The sequence below is a fragment of the Vicugna pacos genome, unplaced genomic scaffold (assembly GCF_048564905.1).
Source record: "Vicugna pacos unplaced genomic scaffold, VicPac4 scaffold_19, whole genome shotgun sequence".
Lineage (NCBI taxonomy): Eukaryota > Metazoa > Chordata > Mammalia > Artiodactyla > Camelidae > Vicugna > Vicugna pacos.
In genome coordinates, this window is record NW_027328740.1 from 65,986,831 (window position 1) to 66,009,071 (window position 22,241).

Here is a 22,241-nt window from a genome sequence, read left to right on the forward strand (position 1 = left end):
GGATTCTGATAAAGAGGGAATCGATAAAGAGAGGGAATCATTACAAAATTACAACAGAAACAGGCTTAAAAGTAAATAACTGCTAAAGTGTTTAATGAAATTGACTAATATTGAACTATTTTTAAAACTTTGTAACACTGAATTTAAAATTTTAATGGGAATTTTCATTCACCCCTAACCAAGATTCAACTCCAGGACCAAAATCTAAGGAATTCTATCTTCTAACAAATTGTCCACTAGCCTTTTAAACATGTGATCCTTTAAAAAGGGTAATTGCTGGGCTGAAAATAAGCAGGATTCATATAATCTCACCAGACATAGTGAATGTGGAAAGACCAGGGAAGAAAAACAAGAAGCCATTCATAATGTCTTGAAAATTACGTTGCACACAGAAGAAAATGTTAGCCAAGGTGAGTGTCACATCAACATGACGCCTGAGTGGGATGGGGAAGCTGATCTTCCTCATCAGACATTTATGCTGATTTGTTAGATGCCAACACAATTTCCTCATTGGATTTGCTTCTAATACGTATGGAAGAGTTTAGGCTCTACCAAGAGCAGACTAAACATTTTCCCCTGCTGTCAGGTCACTGGACTGAATGTCCCCACAAGAAGGACATGATTATGTTTCATAGGGAAGTCTTCTTGAGAAGCAACAGGCTTTTCAAGGGCAGAACTGCATGTCCCCCCATGGAGGGCTGGAGGAGGGCTAGATGGGACACTAGAAAAACAGCAGGAGTGAGTTCAGATACTGCTGCACAGGTCGCCAAAGTCAGCAGTGCTATCTCTAAGGATATGTCATTCTCCCAAAATTTCCATGAGTGAAGGAGCCTGTGAACGCTAAGCAGGTTTTTAAGACACAGCAGCACATAATTTACATCACAACTCAATTACAGTATGTTTTGATATTTGGAAAGTAATTAGCCGTTGTTCTTTGAAACTGCAGCAGTAGCAATAGAAATAAAAAAGACTGAGACGTCTTGGAGACAACAATCAATAAACAATTCTAAATCTGCAGGATTTGTTGACAATATGCAAGCAATGAGCTAGATGTGTGCTGCAGATACCTCTTACTGCAGGGCTCACTGCTGCAAAGCATAGAACTAGTTTTCTCAGCACACAGAGGGAACCAAGTCAAGATTCCTAATTTTGAGAGGTTTACCATACGGCTGGAAAGATCAGACAAGTACATACAGCCAAATATGAATAAATGTAATCAAATAATATGAAATGTGAATGGAGCACAGAAGACAGAGAAATTCCTTTCACCTGGGATCTAGAGAGAGTTCTTCTGAAAATGCGGCTTTGGAGATGGCCAAAGACATGGGTGGAATTTTGGTAGAACAGGATGTAAGGAATTTAGAAACTGATTGTAAAATTCATATAAAAATGCAAAGGATCCCAAATATCCAAAACAACTTTGAACAAGAAAAACAAAGTTGGAAGACTTACACTATCTAATTTTCAGAATTTTTTTATAAAGCTACAGTAATCAGAAAGTAAGCTGTTGGTGTAAAACAGGAAAATAGAATAATGGAACAGAATAGAAAGTTCAGAACTAAACCAATACTTATATAGACAATTGATTCTCAAAAAGGATGCAGTGGAGAAAAGGATCTTTTCAACAAGTAGTGCTGGAATTGTTAGACAGTGATACGCAAAAAAAAAAAAATGAACTTTGATCCACACCTCACAAAATATACAAAAATTAACTCAAAGTGGATCATAGATCTTAACAGGAAATCTAAAACTATAAAACAGCGAGGAGAAAAAGCATAGGCTTAAGCTTTATGGCCTTGGGTTTGGCAAATATTTCTTTGCTATGACACCAAAAGTATCATCTATTTTAAAAAGTAGCTGATAGGGTGAACTTTACAAAAATGAAGACTCTTCAAAGCTCTTCTAAACACTGCTAAGCAAATGAAAAGACAAGCCATAGACAGAAGCTATTTGCAGATCATATATCTGGTAAAGATCTCTCTTTGTGTCTGATCCAGAATAAAAACATTTCAAAACACAATAATAATGCAAACACCTGAATGAATGAATGAGGCCAGAAAACACACTTCAGTAAAGATATCCAGATGGATAATAAGCATATGAAAAGATGCTGATTAAAGATGCCATTAGTCATTATAGAAATGCTTTTAAAAACCACAGTGAGATACTAGTTCACATATATACTAGAATGTATACGATTAGAAAGACCGACCTTACAAAGTGCTGGCAAGGAAGTAGAGCAACCAGAACTGATACACACCACGAGGAATTTACAATAGCACAACCATTTTGGAAAACTGTTTAACAGTTTCTTTTAAAAAGGTAAACACCTATCTACCATATAACCCAGATATTTCTCATCTGATGCTTTAGAAAATAAAAGTGTATGTCCATAAAAAGACTTGTAACCAAATATCCACTGCAATATTATTTATAATAGCTCAAGTTGGAAATAACCCACGCATCCATCAAGAAGTAAATGGAGAAACAAAGGATGGTCTAACCAAACACTGTTCACAATAAACTATTCAGGAAAAACTCAGCATTAAGCAATACTCTGCTATGAGAAAAATAAGCTATTAATACAGCAACACAGATGACTCTCAAAATAATTACACTGAATGAAAGAAGTTAGACAACATAGAGTAGATACTGCATGAATCCTTTCATACAACGATCTTGAAAATGCAAACCAGTATGTTGTGATAGAAAGCAGATCAATGGTTTCCAGGGGAATAGACGGGGAGGGAGGCAGGGACAACAAAATGCAGGAGAAGAGTTTTGTGGGTGATGGGTATGTTCACTTTCTTGAATGTGGTCATGGTTTCTTGGGGATATACTTATGTCAAAACGCATTAAGTTGTACACTTTAAATGTGTGAAAATTATTTTGCCAAGTATACCTGAAAGCTGTCTTAAGAAAAAAGGCACTTTTGTCGACGCAACTCAGGGCCTTACTGGAGTGAGATGATCAGTCCCTCACCCTGTCTGCCTAACGGGAAGGTAGAAAACCTCTTACAGAAGATAAGATATGGATTTTTCATTTGCAATGTCTGCCATGTAATAAAGAATTTCTAGACATGCAACATGTCAAGACTATATGATGGATAAAATGAGAATAAGTAATATTAGACAAAGGATGCAAACCCCCAGGTGATGTAGGCATCAGAGTTACCAATAAAGGCTATAAAACACTTTTAATATAATCAAGAAAATAAGGAAATGATGGTAGAACAGATAACAGGGTCAAGACTTTCACCAGAGAAATATACTGGAATGTATTTTTAAGAAAAATCAAACAGATACTCTAGAACTGAAGCTTTCAGCTCTGGAAACAGGTAAACAGAGCTAATTAGGATCCCTTTTAAGTAAAACTTTCAGTAATGCCGGATAAAATACAACAACGGAAGTAACACAGAGATAACTATGGAGAGAGAAGTTCCCAGGTGACAATAAAGAGAGGACACTTAATGCCAAAATGGTAATCTTGTGAGCTGATGCCACAGCACCCTGGAGGGAAGGGGTTTTCATCTGCACATATATAGGGATACAATGTCCATTTAGGAAAAAGGGTCCATACCAGATGTAGAAGAGTATTCCTTTATAGAAACCTCTGCATAAAACGTATTGGACGACTTACCTCTTCACTGAAAGGAAGACTCAAAGTTCTCCACCTGTGCATGCAGGAAAGGGGTGAAACAGCCGGTTCTCTAGGGAAAAACAAAATCTCCCTTAAAAAAATCTAATCTCCATGCCCCTGCTTTATATGAATGTGGAATCCATATTGATACTCCACGTAAGATTCCGGAATTCCCAAACTGAAAAATATACTTCAAGGTTGATCATATCACCTGGAGCCTTAGGATAAGCAACACAAAATTGTTCTCTAGAGAAACTTTATAAACCAGGATGTAAGGGACAATCATAGGAAAAAAATTGTACTCACTATAGAGAAACTCCCACAACTCTACACACACACAGACACACAACTATAAACAGAAGGAAATAAGTGCCACAGGGAAGAAAGAGCTCACCGGAAAACACAGGATGATTAATATTCCAGAGCCTAAAATTATGAAACAATCTAAGAGAGAGCATAAAATAAGTATGACTGAATCATTAAAAGATAAAATGAATCTTATGTAACATAATGAACAATCAGGACATCATGTAAAAGAAAGCAGATCAATTTTTTTATAGAGCTAAACAGAACTTATGGAAACAAAATACAGATATCATTTGGTATATAAAATTCAATGTATGGGTTAAGTAACATTTTAATCTTCAATATCTAGGGTGTTCATTAAAATTCAACAGTAATCTCTAAAGTAATTGTTTAAAAAGAGAATAAAAATAAAGAAGTCAAAATGAAGAATGCATAATAGGCCGGTCACTATTCTAAGTTCTCCATCCATTTTATCACTTACTGCTCACAGTCTTTGAGGTGGATAGTACCACTTTTTGTATATGAAGAAAGTGAGTCTCAAAGGGTTTACATATCCTGGTTACATGGTTAGCAAGGGAGGGAACCAAGCCCGGATAGGCTGTCTCTAGACGCCATGCCCTTAACCATGACTGCAAGGTGTATAACAGGCAGGAGAAAAGCAGAGCAAAGCAAATAGAAATCACAAAACAAGAGGCCAGAAATACAACATCATCACTAATCACACTGTATTTAGATGAAATAATTAGTTAAAAGATTTACAGATTTCATTTGTTTACCTGAGACAAAGCAGAATTAAAACTTAAAACTGGTTGAAAGCTTAGAAGAATAACAGAAAGAAGTCAAAAGTTACAGCCAGAAAAAGAGACACCTGAGAAATACTAATCAATGGAAAGGGAATCACTCAAGCCTCCCTCAGGTTCATAGGTACCTGAAACCCACCTTGGCCTGACGCTTACCAGCTCTGAGCGAAACACTCAATCCCCCGGAATCTTCGTTCACTCACCTGTGAATGTAAGGAACGATCTCTCCTTCCATCCGGCCAATTTGACTGCTGTGCCACGGGTACTGGTCAAGCCACCTGAGGTCCGTCAGTGAACAAATAAGGATCCTTGTCCCTATAGGACTGAGGAGGAGCAGAACATAAATTACAGTCGTGACAGTCATGTGAAATATATGGTATTCTAGAAGGTGATAGAAATAATATGATCAGGGGGAGGGGGTTTCTGGGGCAGAGACAAGGGGAAGGCAGTTTCCAGTTTAAAATGAGATGGCCAGAGCTGGCCTCACTGAGGACCTTGAGAGGGGGGTGCTAGTTGCTGAGCTTCCTCTAACACAGCACCGCACACTGGGTGACGGGAACCACAGGGGCTCACTGTCTCACAGCCCTGGGGGCGGGGAGTCTGCAGGCAGGGTGTCAGCAGGGCTGGCTCCTCCTGAGGGCTAGGAGGGAGAGGTTGGTCCAGGCCTCTCTCCTTGGCTTGCAGACGACCGTCTTCTCTCCACATTTCATCATGTCATCTCCCATGTACACGTGTCTCTGTGTCCACATTGCCCCTTTTTATCAGGACACAAGTCATACTGGATTAAGGCCCACCCTATTGACCTCTTCTTAACCAATGACCTCTGCAACAAACCTATTACCAAATGGGGTCATGTTCTGTAGTCCTGGCGGTTAGGACTTCAGCATATGAGTTTGACAGAGACCGGCCAGGGCAACAGGCCTGTGGGTGCCAAGTCTGATGTCCCCAAGGACCAGCAGGGAGGCCAGTGTTGCTGGAGCAGAGTGAGCCAGGGAGAAAACTGGAGATGAGCTCAGCTTGGGGAGGGGAAGGAAACCTGTAAGGTCACCATAAGGACTCTCGCTTCTTCACTGTGTGAAATGAGAAGCCATTGCAGGATTTTGAGCAGAGAAGATCACACCCAGGGTCTCACTCATGCCTGACTTAGGTGATGAGGATGAAAATATTTAGGCTTTCGAGCTGATAATACTTAGACTACATGTTGGACTTTGACTTGATGGTGTAGTAAATGAGACTCTGGAGGGTGTTGGGATGAGGTGGATGCATTTTGCATGTGGGATGGACAAGAACCAGTGGAGCCAAAGGGAAGAACTTTGTAGAATAATGGCCCCCAATATGTCCACGGTCTGATCCCTAGAACCTGGGAATATGTCACTGTGCATGGCAAAAGGGACTCTGCAGGTGTGACTGTCAAGGACCTTGGGATGGCAGATCACTGTGGGAAAGCAAACGTCATCACGGAGGTCCTTAGAGGAGAGAGGCAGATTGGTCAGAGACAGAGATGTGTAGTGGCAGCAGAAGTCACAGTGACACAGGGCCCTGGGCCAAGGAGTATGAGCACCTATGCAAGCTGGGAAAGGTAGGAAGATGAATCCCTCCCAAGAGCCTCGGTGTGGAACGCAGCCTTGGCCACACGTTGGTTTTAGCCCACTGACATTGACTTTGCACTTCTGCACCCTAGAACAGTGAGAAGATGAATGTGTATTGCTTTAAACCACTGAGTCTGTGGTCCTTTGTTACAACAGCAATAGGAAAGGAATTCAGGAACCAATATGAACATGAACCACAGGCTGCCTGCTGTGCTGGCAGGAAGTCCTTTCTCTCTGATCCTGGGGGAGTGTCCTGTCTTCTGGCAGCATCCACAAACTACCTCATGCTAACTTGGCAGCTTGCAGGTGGTCAAATCTTAACCCTGCACAGTTCTTGATATTTAGTTAATAAAAAAGATGGTGTCATCATGGGTATTTTTCCATCTTTTAAATACACTTCAGTCTTCTAATTGAGAGACCATGTAAATAGTTTTTAATCTTAATAATAAATAACTGTGGTTTTATTTGGTTACTTAAATTATGAATAATAATATTCACATTAGTAAAAGTTATTAAAATCAACATTCTTCAATGAAAATATCAAGTTTCTTTTTGCATGAACATGTATTAACTACAAGAAATGTTCCATGCTTTGTTCTATGATTTAGTGTTAGGGTCTTAAAGAATAATATTTTCCTCAAAAGATATTATAGCGAGGGGATTCCTTTTGGTGGAACAGTTCCTACATAAAATCTGGTGCATGGCTCAGGCCACAGGGAAACTAGAAATGATAGAAATCAGTAGGCATTATAAACACAGAACAATTTTTAAAGGAATTAAAAAACTGGATGTGTGAAAACAAAGAATCAGAGAATATTCTGGTGAAATAAAAGTATTTTTCAACTTAAGCAAGACACTGGGTGAATAAATCTAAAATGAAAAAACCACCCAGAGATTAGCAGCGAGTCATGCATGCAGTGTGACTGATCATAACCAAGTTGTTTCCAAACCAGTGTTCAGGCTTGCTGCCTTCATGAATCAAGTCTGTGTGGCACCAGGCCACCTTGAATACATGTTGATGAGGTATTTATAAGCCCTTCAACATCCCAGCTCCAAGCCCACACACACGAGCCAGACGACCATCACCTACACATCTGCAAAACACACAGCATGGTGAATAGCACTTTTCTTGCTCAGTAGCCGGTGGCAGGGTAGTGTGAGCAGACAGATATACAGGGACACAGGGACACAGAGGCACCTCCCCTCACTCAGCTGAAAAACTTCCGTGCATTCCTGGGGACAGGATTGTCATAAAATGCACCATGCATTGATCCTCCTCCTAGGAAAGAAACGACAGTGTTGTCCTCAGGTTTGAGCAAGGGTAGCCGGGGGATCTCAGAAGAGCTGTTTCAGCACAACCAATGGAAATGTCGTCCACCGTGACCACGAGAGACAAGTCTCCTTCCATCCCGGTAAGCACTTGGGCTCCTGATAAAACTGGGCTCAGTAAATGGTTGAGTAGAAGGCACAGACCTGAGGGGTGCCCCAGCAAGAGACAGGAGGTAGGGCCTGGTTTATGCTGCCATCAGGAATTTTCAAAACAGCAGAGCTGAGATGGATCATCTACCCCACACTCCTAGCCTTAAGGTTAAAAGGGTGGCAGCCCTGACAGGCAAAGCAACGTGCTAAGCAGAGCGTGGTAGTGACAGCGCCAGATGAAACGCACCGTGCCAACCCCATTCAAGGCCACTGACACTGAGGATGGGGCCAGGTTTCCAAGTAGGAGAATGAGACAGTGTAAATACTTTGTTCCCCCAAAAACCACAAATTTTTTTTTAAAGGCACAAAAACTCACCTTAACTAGCTCTCTTCTGAGGGGGCTCTCTTCTGTCTCCGTCTTTCTGTCTGTCTCCATTTCCCTCTCTCAGACACAAACACATACAATTTTGTGAAAGGGCAATTCCTGCCATACAAAGACAGACTTCACATCTTCAGAAAGACACTTGACAAAGCACGTTTCTCAATTCAAGTCTTTGTGTGAGGTCTGAGCAAATGGCTTATTTTCTAGAACAATCGGTGGTTCCAAAATCAGGAGATCATCTTCCCTAAAGGAAGAGTTCTGGTCCGTATTGATGAAGTTGGGGATGTCACATTTCATGAGCCTGTTCAGCTCCTCCTCTGGCCACCTGCTGCATCTGAAGGCTTCCTGGAGCCGAATATCACTGTCAAGGGCAATGGTTGAGATACCAGCTTTGGCCTTGTCCAAGTGGTCCACTTCATTGATGTAGCAGTGAAAGAGGGACCTAGATTCGTCATTGCCCTGCCAGAGAACACCTTGGGCACCAGCGGTCTTCCAAAGTCTGACACAAAGCTTTTCAGTCTGAATCTCTTCTCTGGAGACTCTGCATTGCTATAAAGAACACCAAAATAAAAGATCGCTCACACTCTAGCTCGGTGACCTGAAGAATTATAGTTTTTGCCATCTACTGAGTGCAAACCCCTGCACAGAGCACGCTTACAAGCACTGGAAGGGAGAGGCATCACTTCTGAACACATACAATTAAACCAAGGCAAAAGCCTCAAGTGAGGGCCCTAGGACCATCCTGAAAAGGCATCGCTCCCTGAGAATCCTCAATATTGGTGCCTCGAACACCAGTGTTTCTCAGTGGGACACTCAGATCATCTTCACCAGAATTAGCTAAAGTCCTTCTTAAAATGCAGAATTCTGGGGTACACACCCTCAGAGTCTCCAGAGGTAGGGACCGGTAGTCTGTATTTTCATAGCCACCAAGATCACTAACCATGCTCAGGTTTAGCACCGTGGTCTACATCGGGTCACCTGAGCATCGACAATGCTGTCTCACGGGGTGGGGGGGCCATGTGTGTCAGGGTGCTTTCCTACCCACGTGTCTCCCCTGATTCTCAGAACTGACAGTGCAGCCCAATTGGGCAAGAAATGCCACCATTTCACAATGCATACACAGGGCGCCCGACTGACAGATACAATCAGTGATAGGAGAGGGGACAAAGCTCAGGTTCCTGATCCCATGTTTCACTTACTGTGGGACAAATGATTCAGTTCAAGGGTAATAAATCAGTGAATGAGTGAATAACATGACTCTGGTTAGTCCAATGAGTGCCTGGAAGAGCGAGCCTAGGCACACTGAGAACCATAACAGCCCATCTACTTAATTTCCATCCTCCTCAGATTTATGTAAAGGTTACTTCCACCCAGGCAGTGACTCCAGAAGGGCAAGAATCATGTCTGAACACACTCTCAAATCCAGAACAGAACCTGACAACAATTAGGCTCTGGAGTCTGTTTTTAGCGAGTGTTGAATCTCAGTGATTCCAGCACTTACACCTTGCCTTCCCATCCCACCCCTCACGATATGGCCCTTATGACCAGTTCTCCCGGGGCTGGGGCCACGGAACCCATTTACAGGACTGGAAGAATCTCATCATATAAACCATCCCCCAGATTATCATCAAGAGTCACCTGCATTTCAGGAATCGGTAACCCCAGAAGCTTTGCAGTTCAGGCAGGTGAGGGATTTTTATATCAGCTGTGTCTTCTACTGTGACTGCCTGGGTAACATCAGACAAGGAATTATCAAAAGCCTGAGCTTTTCCTTTCAGGAATAATCTACTAAACAAATCTCGTTGACCACTCAACAAATGTGATGTAAAGATCAATGATTTAAACAAGAGTACAACATTCACTAGGTCGTTGATTTAGAATCCGACAAAAATCATTTGAGAAAGATTGACAGAATGTAGCTTTAATGCAAATTTACGTATTCTTACCTTTCAGTAAATCATCTTCTTCCCCTACTTATCACTTCACCCAAGTTTAAAAGATGTTTGAGAACAGGGATGGGTGTGCCAGCAATCTGTGACCCAATAACCAAAAATGTCACCTAGGAAAAAGAGGGAAGTAACATATTTTTAAAAAGTATGGTGAGGACAGCAGGGCCATCCCCCAACTCCACACTAAGAAGCTCTGAGTAATAGCTTTCCTGCCTGCCTGGGGCATCAGCTGATGTGAAAATCCACCCAGAAAACTCACTGTCCAGCAGATCTTCCGTAACGCAGGCTACACATTCTCAGAATTAAGAATTGCGTCCAGTAACCACTTCGCTGAAGAATAAAGACAAAGGACAAAAAGAGAGTTCTGCCCCTCCCCAGGGGAAAGCCCAGACCTTGGGCTGCATGCACTGCGCCCACCTCCCAGGAGAAGAATAAACTGGAGAAGGGAGTTCTCTGAAACTGGGGCAGCAAAGGTTGAGATGGGAACAAATTGACCAGCTGGCCAGGGACAGCCCCCTCCGTCGCTGCCTTGGCGGCTGCCTCAACCCCATCAGCCCATCCTGCCCACCTCCAGTGGCTAAGATGTCAGAGAAACTGCTTTGCGACCTGGGGCAACAGAGGCTGCCCTCAGGCCAAGCTGCGGAAGAGATGGGAGCTAAACCACCAGCTCCCAAGCGGCAGGCTCCATACCCCCGCCAACACACCGATGCCCCCGCACCCTACAGCAACCCCGGGGAAATATGACCGGGAGAAATGTGACCTGGGAATGAGGGGCAGCAGAGGCCGCCCCCACGTCAGGCCTCCAGAGAGATGGGAGCTTATCCTCCAGCTCGCCAGGGGCAGCCCCCGGTCCTCTCCACCCCCTGATCTCACCGTGCCCACCTCCCAGGAGCAACCAGACCGGGTGTGGGGTGTCAGGCGAATCTTGCGCGGGAGAGGCCGTCCCCAGGCCAGGTCAGGGGAGAGGAGAAGAAGTGGCCTCATTAGGCGGGGCAGCCGGACGTCACAGCTGCCTCTGCCCCTCGACCGCATCGAGCCCGTCTCCCAGGAGCAAGCTGACCTGGAGACGGGCATCCGGCTTCTTGGGCAGCAGAGGACGCCCCCAGGATTGGCCGCGGGGACGAGGAGAGCAAATTGACAGGCTCCGCGCTGCATGTCTTCTACCCCCGCCGTCGCCACCCACGCACCTTCAAGGCACCGCCCAGGGCGCCCCTCCCCCAGCAGGCTGAGAGGAACAGGTGTGTCTGGTGATCTGGGGCAGGAGAGGCCACTCCCACACCAGGCCATCAGGGAGACGGGAGCCAATCCACCAGCTCCCCAAGGCAGCCCCTACCCCCGCAGCAGCCACCACTCTTGCCGCTGACTTCAAAGTGGCCTCCTCTTGGGAGCAGGCTGACCTGGAGATGGACGTCCGGCGAACTTGGGACAACAGGGACCGACCCCAGGGCAAACCATGGGGGGAAGTGGGAGCAAATGGACAAGCTCCATGGGAAAACCTGCCGCTGCTGCCACCCCCCCCAACCTACCAAGTCCAACTCCCGGGGTCAGGCCGACTAGGATACACGTGTCTCGTAACCCAGGGCAACAGCGACCGCCCCCAGGACAAGACGCGGGGAAGATGGGAGCAAATGGGCCGCTCCCCCGCTGCAGGCCCCCAACCACCGCCACCCCTGCACCCTGATTACCCTGCCTCCCGCCCCCAGCAGGCGAAGTGGGACAGGGGTGTCCCGGGACCTGGCGCAGCAGAGGCCGCCTTCAGGCCACGCAGTGCAGACAGGGAGCTAATCCACAAGCTCCTCCGGGGCAGCCTCCCTATGCCCTCAGCCACCACCTTACCGGCCCCCTGACCGCACCGCACCAATCTCCCAGGAGCAAGCTCACCAGGAGTCGGATCTCAGGCAAATCTCCGGCGGCAGAGGTCGCCCCCAGGCCAGGCCGCGGGGGAGAGAAGAAATGGAGCAACTCCCTGGAACACATCCCCTCCCCCTGCCGCCGCCGCCCCGCCTCCCAGGAGCAAGCTCACCTGGACACCCGCGTCCCGCCTCTAGGGCAGAAGAAGCCGCCCCTGGCTCCGCCGCCGGGGAGAGCGGAGCGAATTGACCGGCTTCCCCGCGGCAGCCCCCCTCCCCCCGTGGGCCCCGCAGCTTAACGACACCGCCTCCGCTCCCCACCCAGCAAGCTGAGGGGGCAGGCGTGTCCGGCGACCTGGGGAAGCAGAGGCCGCTCCCAGGCCCGGCAGCCGGGACAAGGCAGCTATTCCACCAGTTCGCCAGGGGCAGCCCCGCTCCGCCCCTCTGTCGCTGCCGCCGCCCCCTGACCTAACCGCCCCACCTCCCAGGAGCAAGCTTACCTGGAGTCCAACATCTGGCGAATCTCTGGCGGCCAAGCCCCACCCCAGGCCAGGCTGCAGGGAAGAGAAGAAATCTACCGGCTTGCCCGGGCAGCCTCCCAAACGCCACCGTCGCCGCCGCCGCCGCCGCCGCCGCCCCAAAGCATTGTACTAGCCTCCCGGGGTCAGGCTGACTGCAAGGATGTGCACTTGCCTTCTAATCCTGGCCACGTTCCTGAGCACCTCCCTGCATCCCTACACTCCCTGCACATTTGCACCCCTGCTACTCTCTGCAATTCTGCATCCCTCCACTCCCGCATCCCCTGAACTGCCTGCGCCCTCCACAGCCCCTGCACGCCTGTCATCAGTTACTTTTGCACTGCCTACACTCCTGCACCCCTGCATGTCCCACACACCACCTCTTGGGCCTTTGGCAGCTGTTAGACCAATGCACAGGGACTCACTCTTTGCCAGTATATGATGCATCAGTGGACGTCAGGGGTTGCCTGCAGGAAGGTACATGTTCCCGGTCACTAGCCTGGGCCACTTGGGTGATCTCTGTGAGGTCACCAAGGACGGGCTTAGAGATGCTGTTTTCCAGGAAGAGAGGAGTTGAAACAGGTCTTGAGGGCAGAGCTGTGCTCACTAGGCCGTCCACGCTTCATGTTTTACACAGGACTTCGGAGAAGTGAAATGGATCCGGCCAAGTAAGACCGGCCTGCTGTGCGCCCACCTCAGTCCTGGGCTCTGAGTCAGACCGACTGGTTTCCACCCTCAGGGCCCAGTTTGGGCACCTGAATGGTCCCTTTGAGGCATCCCATCAGTTCTCAGGAAGAAGTCTGTCTGCTTCCACCCCATGGCCCTCCCTCCTACTGTGCTGGCCTCAGGAAGGTTCCTTATTTGGGGAAGAAGGCAGCCCACCCCCTACCCCACCCCTCACCGTGCTCTCACCCAGGCTGGTGCTCTCTCTGCCCATCAGAGTCTGGGAAGCCATCCCTCTTCAGTTATGTCCCTTCTGAGATGGACTTGCTTCCACTCAATTCTAGGAGAGGATGCACCATGGAATGCACTGGGTAAGAGAACCAAAATAAATAATTTCTTTTGTGAGGTTGTCTGTTTATCTACTGCGGCTGGGCTGTGTGTAGTTTGCTACAGCTATTGGTGTGAGAGGCTAAAACAGCCTGCGTGTCCTTGTTTTCATCTCCCTGCTGTCTTTGGATTTTCCCTAGACACTCCTGAGACATTTACTTCTTTTAGTTTTATTCCTGTTATTACACAGGGGCCCTACTGTCATGGAGGTAAGGTGTTGGGGGAGTGGGACAGAGCAGGGCATCTGCAGTCCTGTGATTAGTTCTCATTGAGCCTGTGCCCTGAGCTGTGACCTCCACAAGTGTGTCTCTTTCCCCCCACCCCAATTTGGGTGAGACAGAAGGGATTTCCCTTCTCCCAGGTTGGTTAGTCTCTGGTAAAATAATTTTTCATTAAAAAAACAAACAAAAAACAACTACCCCCAAAGAAACAGAATGTTCTGGGTGTATTTCAATAGAGTTATTTTCTCCTTTCCAGGCAGGAAGCATGAGGAATTTTCCTCTGACCTTCATTCTGAGAACAGGACACGTTCTTGGAGGTAAAATGCATGGAAAAGAGCAGGGGGCCCACCTGACTGGCCCCCTGGAGTTGTCACACTCAGATTTCCCCACGCTGAGCCTCCCGCTGGCCTCAGGGACCTGTTAAATCTGCCTGCCCCTGGGGTTCTTACAAAAGACGATTCTGCCCTGGGAGCTGTGACTTTCTAAGCCTGCCCGGCTGCCTCTCTGGGTTGGGAGCAGCTTTCCCCCTCAGTTTTCTTGTGGATCTAAGAAGAGCAGTGGGTTTTCAGCTCCCTCAGCTCTGGTATTTTAAGGACAGAAGGAGCAACTTCTGAGCTCCTCACAAGCTGGACTAGAGTCTGCAAGCCTCCCCTCCTCTGCCTCCATGCAGACAATCAGTGGCTGTGGTTCTAGCCGAATTTCTGAAGATGTGGATTTAAACACACACATCCCAGCCCCCACAGGAGCACACAGTCCCATAAAACCCTACAACATCCACTGGTAACTACGGAGCTGATGAGGACATGGGTTTCGGGGCTGCAGGGGCCTGACTGCACGACTTGCTTTGTGGCCTATTAACGTGGTTGCTCTGGGCCATGTCCCAAGTGGCTTGTTTACTATACCTGGTACATGGGAAATATAAAATAAGTACTAGAACCTCCAATTTTTCTCCCTCTTGGGCCTTCCAACCTAAAAAGTAATAAGTGAACTCAGACGTCATAGTCACCAAAATGAGGTCAGACCACCCTGGCTCCCCTGAGTGACCGGCACTGACTTGCACCTTAACTCGGAACAGTAGGGGAACCGCTTTCCTCTAACTGGGCCTCTCCCCACACCAGGCACGCCCTTAGCTGAGACGGGGACAACTCCCCTACTGAGGTGTGTGCTGGTGGCTTCAGTGTGACCTGGCCCTGCCGGGACACGAACCTGCATTGAGGTGGAGGGTCAGGAGGAGGGGGGTCCCTGTTGGGGCAGCAGGGGGCCCGGTGACACCCTGCCCAGCCTGGTTCCTAGGGCTCCCCAACATCTCCTATGGCCCCCGGGTCGGCTCTGGTCTGGGCAACTCCATGCAACCTCCCAGTATCTTTTCATTAAGGCCCTTTTTGCTTTTATCAGACAGAGGTTGCTTCTGTTGCTTGTTAAGTGAAACAGTGCATCAAGAAACCAGACTATTTCTAAGATCAGTAAAATACCAACTTCGGTCAGCTCGCCGGGCAGACCGTGCAGCACAAATTCCCGCACAGGGCTGTGCAAATGCCTTACGTGAAGGGTCCTCATCATCTGTCTTCAGAGATACAGAAGTTGGTGCTTCAGGTAAAACCTCATGGAGGAATTGAGGAATCCAAAGCTGGTTGGTTTCAGAGACTAACCAGTCGGACCAGACCCCTGAGCTGTGGTCAGAAGCCTGATTCAATGTCACGCAGACTCAGCGCCCTAAGTGTCCGGTGGGGCTGGTGCTGTTCCCTTCACAAGCTCTCGTTGGGGAGTCACTGCAGCCCCTTACCCTCAGCAGGGAATCCAGCCCTCTTAGCCCCCACCCTGAGTATTCCATGACACAAACCTCGGGAATGTTTAATTTTCATCTTTGTTTAGGAGGATGAAGGTGGGGCAAGTGGAGACATAAATTCACACTTAGTGACACCAAGTCACAGCCAGTACCTCCTCCACGGAGAGCTATGTGCTCCCACAGTGGTGGCTGGGTGGCTGGGCAGAGCCCCTGCACTGGTCACAGAGGGACTCTCTCCTCTGGCTGCAACTGATTGGTTGGACAACAAATCCAGATGGGACAGAGCATCTTTCCCGGGAATTTGGAACTGACACACAGAAATTAATTTCACTTATCTGGGGATTGGGAGGAGGGTGGGAATCAAATGATACCAGAGCAGGAGAGAAAGTTACAAGTGACAGAGAGAGAGACAGAGAGATTGAGCTTGTGAGAGCAAATAGTGGGAAGGAAGGAAAACAATCCGGACAGAGGAATTCTAGCTCCTGGTTGTCTAGTGTGTCCCAGCCCATCAACGAACCTGCGGTATGGTTAACATCATTCCAGTTTTGCAGATTAGGAGACACATTAGGTGCCACTGACCCCTCAATTCCCACTGCCTGAAGGCACCATGATCCTCACAGGGACCCTGCTGTGCTGACAGCCCAGCACCCTGATCAAAGGGCCCCGGCAGGAGTGGGAACCCCTCTGAGTGTGGAGAGTTCCCTACACAGAGATGCCATGCATCAGCAGGTTCCCGCTCACCCCAGGTTAACATCACCCCAGCTGTGCAGTCTCCCGACCCGCTTCCCTCACTGCCAGGCACCCCCATCCTTACCACCGAGTGTACTGCAGGAATTCAGGCACAGGGATGCCCAAAGCAACACGAGCCCACCGGCTGTACAAACAGCACACTCCCAGCCCCACCAGGGCTCGATGGGGATAGTAGGTGTCCTCAACTTTCATGTATCTAAGGCAATCTGTTTCTTCAGCTGAAGGCTATAGAGAAAAATAAAAGGTCCAAAACATCATTCAGTGAGGAATTCCTCCAAGGACCTGACTCCAGGGTCTATAACCAGTTGTGCTGGCCGCTCCTACCCCCGGACTTTGGGTGAGGTGGATTAATGATCAGCACAATCGCCGGTAACCCAGCTCCTGGCCTTCGCTGCCCAGAGGGGGTTGGGGGAATGGGTAAGGCCAGGGCACTCAGGAAGATCACAGAGGACCTGACCTCTACCCTCCACACTTGTAAACCCCCAAATCTCAAGGCATCGGACAGAGTGCAGCCAACACATTAATGAGATGCTCCCATCTCTTCACTCACTCCTATCGGTTCACTTATGTGCTGAGCATCCACTGGGTCACAGGACATGACACATAGGATGTCCGATGGAACAGGCTTGGTAATTCCCCCTGGATTCTGTTCAATCTGATGGAAGAATGATCACTCATAAATGGTTTCTCAAAAGAATACATAGACAGAAGACAAACTACAGAGTGAATCAAATTTTAAAATATAAATGAAGATCCCCCAGTCTCCCAGCCTAAGGTTAACAGTATAAAGAAAATAGACCTTGCCTTTGATCACCAAGGAAGTGGTCACCCCCTCTCAGGGGGAAAGGAGAGTTATTCTTTGAGCAGGATACAGAAGTGCTCCATCGGATTGGACCAGGACCTCTGCATTCATTCAGCAAATCTGTGTAAGCTCCTACTACATATGGGAATCTAGTAACTAGACCCGTTCCCAAGGCTCTTGGGCTTTATTATTCAACAAAATAGACACGACTCCCCATCCCTGGGGGCTCAGAGTTTTAGCAGAGGAAACAAGCAGCATGTTAGGGGTAGCAAGAGCTTGGGGAAAAATACGAGTGATATGAGCAAACTCAGGTGATGGCGGTGGGGTGTGAGGCAGATAGGAGGGAACAAGGCAATCCTGGCAGAGCTCACGGAGTAATGAACTTGAAGCAGCATAGATCCGGAGGAAGAAGGAAGAGCCGGAGCCAGAGGCCCCCAGACTGAGGGGGAAAGTGTGGGCGGAGAGGCAGAGCATGCCGGGTCCTGGAAGACTTTGGGACGACTTTGGATCCTAATGAAATGGTGACCCTTTTAGTGAGTTTTGATGAGATGGGTGATGTCCAATTTATGCTTTTGTTTTGGTTTTTTTTGGGGGGAGGGTAATTTATTTATTTTCGTGAAGGTGCTGTGGTTTGAACCCAGGATCTCATGCATGCTAAGCATGGGCTCTATCACTGAGCTACACCCACCCCCTCAATGTATGCTTTTATAGGCTCCCTCTGACTCTGTGTGGATGAGACTGTAGAAAAGCAAAGATGGAAGAAGGAGGCTATTTGGTGTCCAAGAAGTGGCTGAAGGTGGCTCCTAGGAGGGTGGGGAACAGGGAGTAGGTGGTTAATGAAGACAGAGTAGCCAGAATTTTCTAACAAGATGGATTTGCTGTGTGTGTGTGTTTAAGAGAAAGAGAGAGAAAGAACATGGTTCCAACATCTGGACCTGGAAAATGGGATGGATGTCCTCTCCATCCACAGGGGATAGGACAAGATGGGGTTGAGCAGGTGGAAAGGGGCTAGAATCAGCTCAGTTCTTCAATGTCATGGTTAAGGAGTCTATAAGATATTGCTACCAAAATTCCTAATAGGTAGAGGAGTCTGGGTTTTTTTTTCTTTCTTTTCAACTTTAAAAATATAATTTAAATGTATTAATTTTATTATGTGAATGAATTTGGAATTTTATTCATGCCAAGTTATATGTTATAATAGCCAAATGGAAAATATATCAGAAAAGGGGAGAAATGAGGGCTTTCACATAAACTGACTGTCCATAACATAGGTAAAATTTCCATAAAAACAGTCTTCAATGCAAAAACCTCATCTTGGTGCTACATAAAATTAAATGAAAAAGGATTATGTTGATGTATCATTATTTCATGTTACATAATAGCCCCAAACAAACACACTGTTTAACTATGGGGCTTGTAGAAATACTATTCACTTTATTAATATAAATACAGAAATGCAGAAAGGTTCTAAGGTAGAATGAGCATCTTAGTGGAAATAATAGAGATCTGAGCATTTTACATGATATGTATGGACTGATTCAAAATTTGGAAAAGTAATTTACACAGTAGAACACATGTATGAATGTGAAAGCAAGATGAATGAAAGAAAAAGAATATGAGTATCTGGGAGAGAGTTCCAAATGGAAAAGGCCAATCAGGGAGTTTTGGACATATCGAGAAATTGAGGGCATGTCAATTTCCATTTCTGGTTGCTTCCACCAAAGGTATCGCAGGACCCAACTCCGGGACACATTCGCATTAAATGTTTGGAAAAAAGAGGAGACTTTGGCAAAAGACCAGCCAGTGGATCGAAAGCAGAGCGATGGGCTGGAGGCCAAGTAAAGCAGGAACACGGGGGAGGAGTGATGGAAGAGCTGGGTCAAATGCTGCCAAAGGGCCACGCATGATGAAGACTAAAAACTGACCACTATATTTAGCAACGTGGGGTCACTGATGGCCTTGACAGAGCAGTTTCCATAGAGCAAGGGATCAAGGGAACAGCCAGAGTGGGTGCAAAATGGGATGGCTCAAGAGAATATGCAGACATTGAGTTTAAACTACTCATTAAAGATTTGCTGCAAAGACACAGGGTGGCAATTGATGGGGGCGAATTAGGGTCAAGGAGTGCTGTTCCTTTCTTTTAAGAGGATGGACTTTTATATACTGATAGGAGACAACTAGCAGGAGAACAAAATAGATGAGGTAGTGACAGAGAGGATGGATGTGGGAGTGACAGCCTGGAGAAGATTGGATGGATGGCCCCCATGGCGACTTTTGGTTGATCTGGCTTTCGATGTCACCTGTAATAAGAGGTGGGGCAGCGAGAGTGAGGTCACAGACATCAGAAGGCGAGAGGATGTGCTGGGGGTTGCTGGTGAAAGTTCTCTTCTGTTGGCTTCAGTTTGCTTGGTCAAAGTAGAAAAGTAAACTTACCAGCTGAGGAACGAGGAGGAAGAGCTACTAGAGTCCAGAGCATGAGTTACGAAAGAGCCTTCAGGGACAATGGGACAGTGAAAAGAGCAGGGGAAGACGGGGGGGAGTGTGCTCTCAGAAAGTTACATTTTATCTTTGAGGTCCCCAATTGTTGGATGTGTGATTGCCCATCCAGCTGTCTACAAAATAAAAATTGAATATGGTTCAGGGAAAATGCTATTTCATTCTAAGAGGCTGCCTGTTTCTCAGGAATGGTCATCTTAAACTGTAAACATTACAAAAATGTTGAAAAGAAGAACTTGTGTACCCAATGACCCACTATTTTCTATAAATTTGCTTGCTATTTAGTTCCCCTATCAATACCGCAGAACCGATACTGCCTAGGATGGAGATACATTAATGCTTATGTGGAAATTAAATCTGTAACTTTTTCCTAAACTCCATGGCTTCCTTAACATCCCATTCCCCTTGGAATTTAGAGGTGTCTGGTATAAGAAATGAGAAACAGTTTAAGAAAATCCCGGCTAAGAATTACACAGCACAACCTCAGCTCAGAAGTATACAGCAGTAAAAAATGTTTAGCAGCAAAACTCCGTAACTACTCTTAAAGAATTTTGCAAACCTGGGCCTGCCCAGATGTTTCCAAACTGGAGAGGTACTCCAATCACTTGACCGGTACGGGAACCAGAGGCTGGTCAGCCTTTTCTGTAAAAGCCAGAGAGTAAATATTTTCAGTTTTGCAGATCATTTTGTTATAACCATGCAGGTCTGCAATAAGAAAGCTAAGAGCACTGGGTGACAGGAAACAAATGGGCATGCCCACACCCTCCCTTCCACTCAGGGCAGATTCTCTGTGGTGGGGAGCTTTGCCACAATGACTTGTTTCTTTGTTTCCATTGGTTTCTTTGTTTCCACCTTACTGCTCAAGCTCAGAACTTCAAGTGAGCCTGGTCCTTCAGCATCCATGCAGACAGAAGGCTGAGTTGGGGTGGGGACCCCACCTGACAGAGAAGAGAGTTGGCTTGTCACCATGACATTAGACAATCACACCTTCCGGGGTGAAAGGGAACAAAGATAAGGGAGGGGCACAGCTGTGGGACCCCTGGGTCACCTGCCAGGCTTTCTCTCCCTCCAAGGCCACCCTGGAAGCCTGGGTAGTGTTGGAGCTCAGCTACAGTGATTAGGCTGAGGGGACTCAGGATAAAGGACCCTCCGTTTCCACACTGGGTTCCAAACGCAGCCTCTCTAAGTCTACCCTCTGAGTTTCTGGAACTCAGCTGGAAGAATACATGATCAGGCCAGACCCAAAGCCCAAGCCAAACACGACAGGGGTCACGTGGGGTTGTAACTCCATGCTCAGTGGTCGGGGTCTCCTTGCAAATCTGCAGAAATCCCTGTCCCGCCTCATTCCTGGGAGAAACCCCAGATCTCCTCCTGCTCTGTCTGTTCTTCTCTTGAGGCTATTGTCCTAGAGGGATGCAGAGTCCTTGAACCTGGCCATCCAAACGTACATAAGCAGCCTGTTCAATAAAATAAATTATGCACTTTTTCACATTTGCCAGTTTTTTGATTCCAGAAAGGCTGCGGGACTCTTTCTCACTGTCTCCTGTGCCCGCATCACTTGGTGGCCCTCTGCTCATGGAAACACGATTTCCCAAAACTGCACCCTGCCTCCCAGCTTGTCAGAGGGGAGTGACCCTCAAAGACACAGGTGTTTGTGAGGATCCTTTCCCCCAGCAGAAAGCCTACTCCTGGAGCCACGGACAGGGATCTGGCCTCCTGAGCTGCTCAGCTTTAATTGAAAGCCTAAACTGGGGACCCCGAACATTGCTGAATGACTTTCTGAGTCACCTGCGCTGGAGGGGCCTGATATTTCTTTCCAAGAAAGGATGTAGCGCAGCCTCCATTTTCAGGGCTGACATTCATGATGGATCTAGTTCCCCCAACTGCACCCCTGGAAGGAGAGGCCCTTCCATCCCACTGGTTAGAAACCCAGCCCAGGGGAGTTCCGAAATACCGCATCGCTATCAGGTCCAGCATCGCTGCAGAGTGGCCCCTGTCCCTGAATGTGCCCCTTCCCTGGGCCTTCCCTGCCCCGACATGACCACACACCAGGTGGTGCTGGGGAAGGCAGGGAGTGCAGTGAGGGGTGGGGGGAGCAGAGCCCCTTGCTCTGGAGTGAGGATTCTTGGGGAGACCACAGAGCAAGGCACAAACCACCCCCACCCTGTACCACAAACTCTTAGCCCCGCCAACACAGGGGCCGCTCTGCGCCCTCTCACCATGGCTCTCCTGTGAGACTGCACCCAACCCGGCATCTGGTACCACAGCACTACCTCCCCTCTTATGACAGATCCCGACTTCTTGGAAACTGCCCAGCAGCGCGTATTCAAGGCCAGCAGCGGGCCTGGCGGTTCTGCACTTCAGGTGCCCTACCTGGCCAGCCGTGCGTGCCTGGGCTCAGTCCTCTATCTTGCCCACCGGTAGCCTGGGTCCACATCCGGTGCAGGCGGAGGCCGCGGAGCCCAGGCTGATCCCCACACACAGACAGGTGAGGGTGCCCCCGCCCCGCTGCCCCGCTGCCCCGCTGCCCCGCCCACTGGTGGCAGCACTGCCCCAGCCTCCGGCCGGAGCCACCTGCAGGTCAGGACGTCCGCGAGGCCCCGCCCTCCCCGGCCCCGCCCAGCTGCCCCATAAGCCTCCCCCCACCCCCGCCCTGGCCGCGCCCTGGCTCCCATTGGCTCCGC

General features: G+C 47.9%; 2 long non-coding RNA genes across 2 annotated transcripts; both read right to left on the minus strand.

Moving 5' to 3' along the window:
• Positions 1-4,993: 4,993 nt before the first annotated feature.
• Positions 4,994-8,397, minus strand: LOC140693179 (uncharacterized). Its single transcript, XR_012068892.1, has 3 exons — positions 8,130-8,397; positions 7,425-7,613; positions 4,994-5,068 (listed from the first exon to the last, which is right to left on the minus strand). It is a non-coding gene; the product is annotated as an uncharacterized lncRNA (long non-coding RNA).
• A 12-nt stretch (positions 8,398-8,409) lies between these two features.
• Positions 8,410-22,060, minus strand: LOC140693153 (uncharacterized). Its single transcript, XR_012068860.1, has 9 exons — positions 21,931-22,060; positions 20,117-20,199; positions 16,324-16,484; positions 13,365-13,482; positions 12,878-12,919; positions 12,435-12,488; positions 10,344-10,414; positions 10,082-10,194; positions 8,410-8,684 (listed from the first exon to the last, which is right to left on the minus strand). It is a non-coding gene; the product is annotated as an uncharacterized lncRNA (long non-coding RNA).
• Positions 22,061-22,241: the final 181 nt, after the last annotated feature.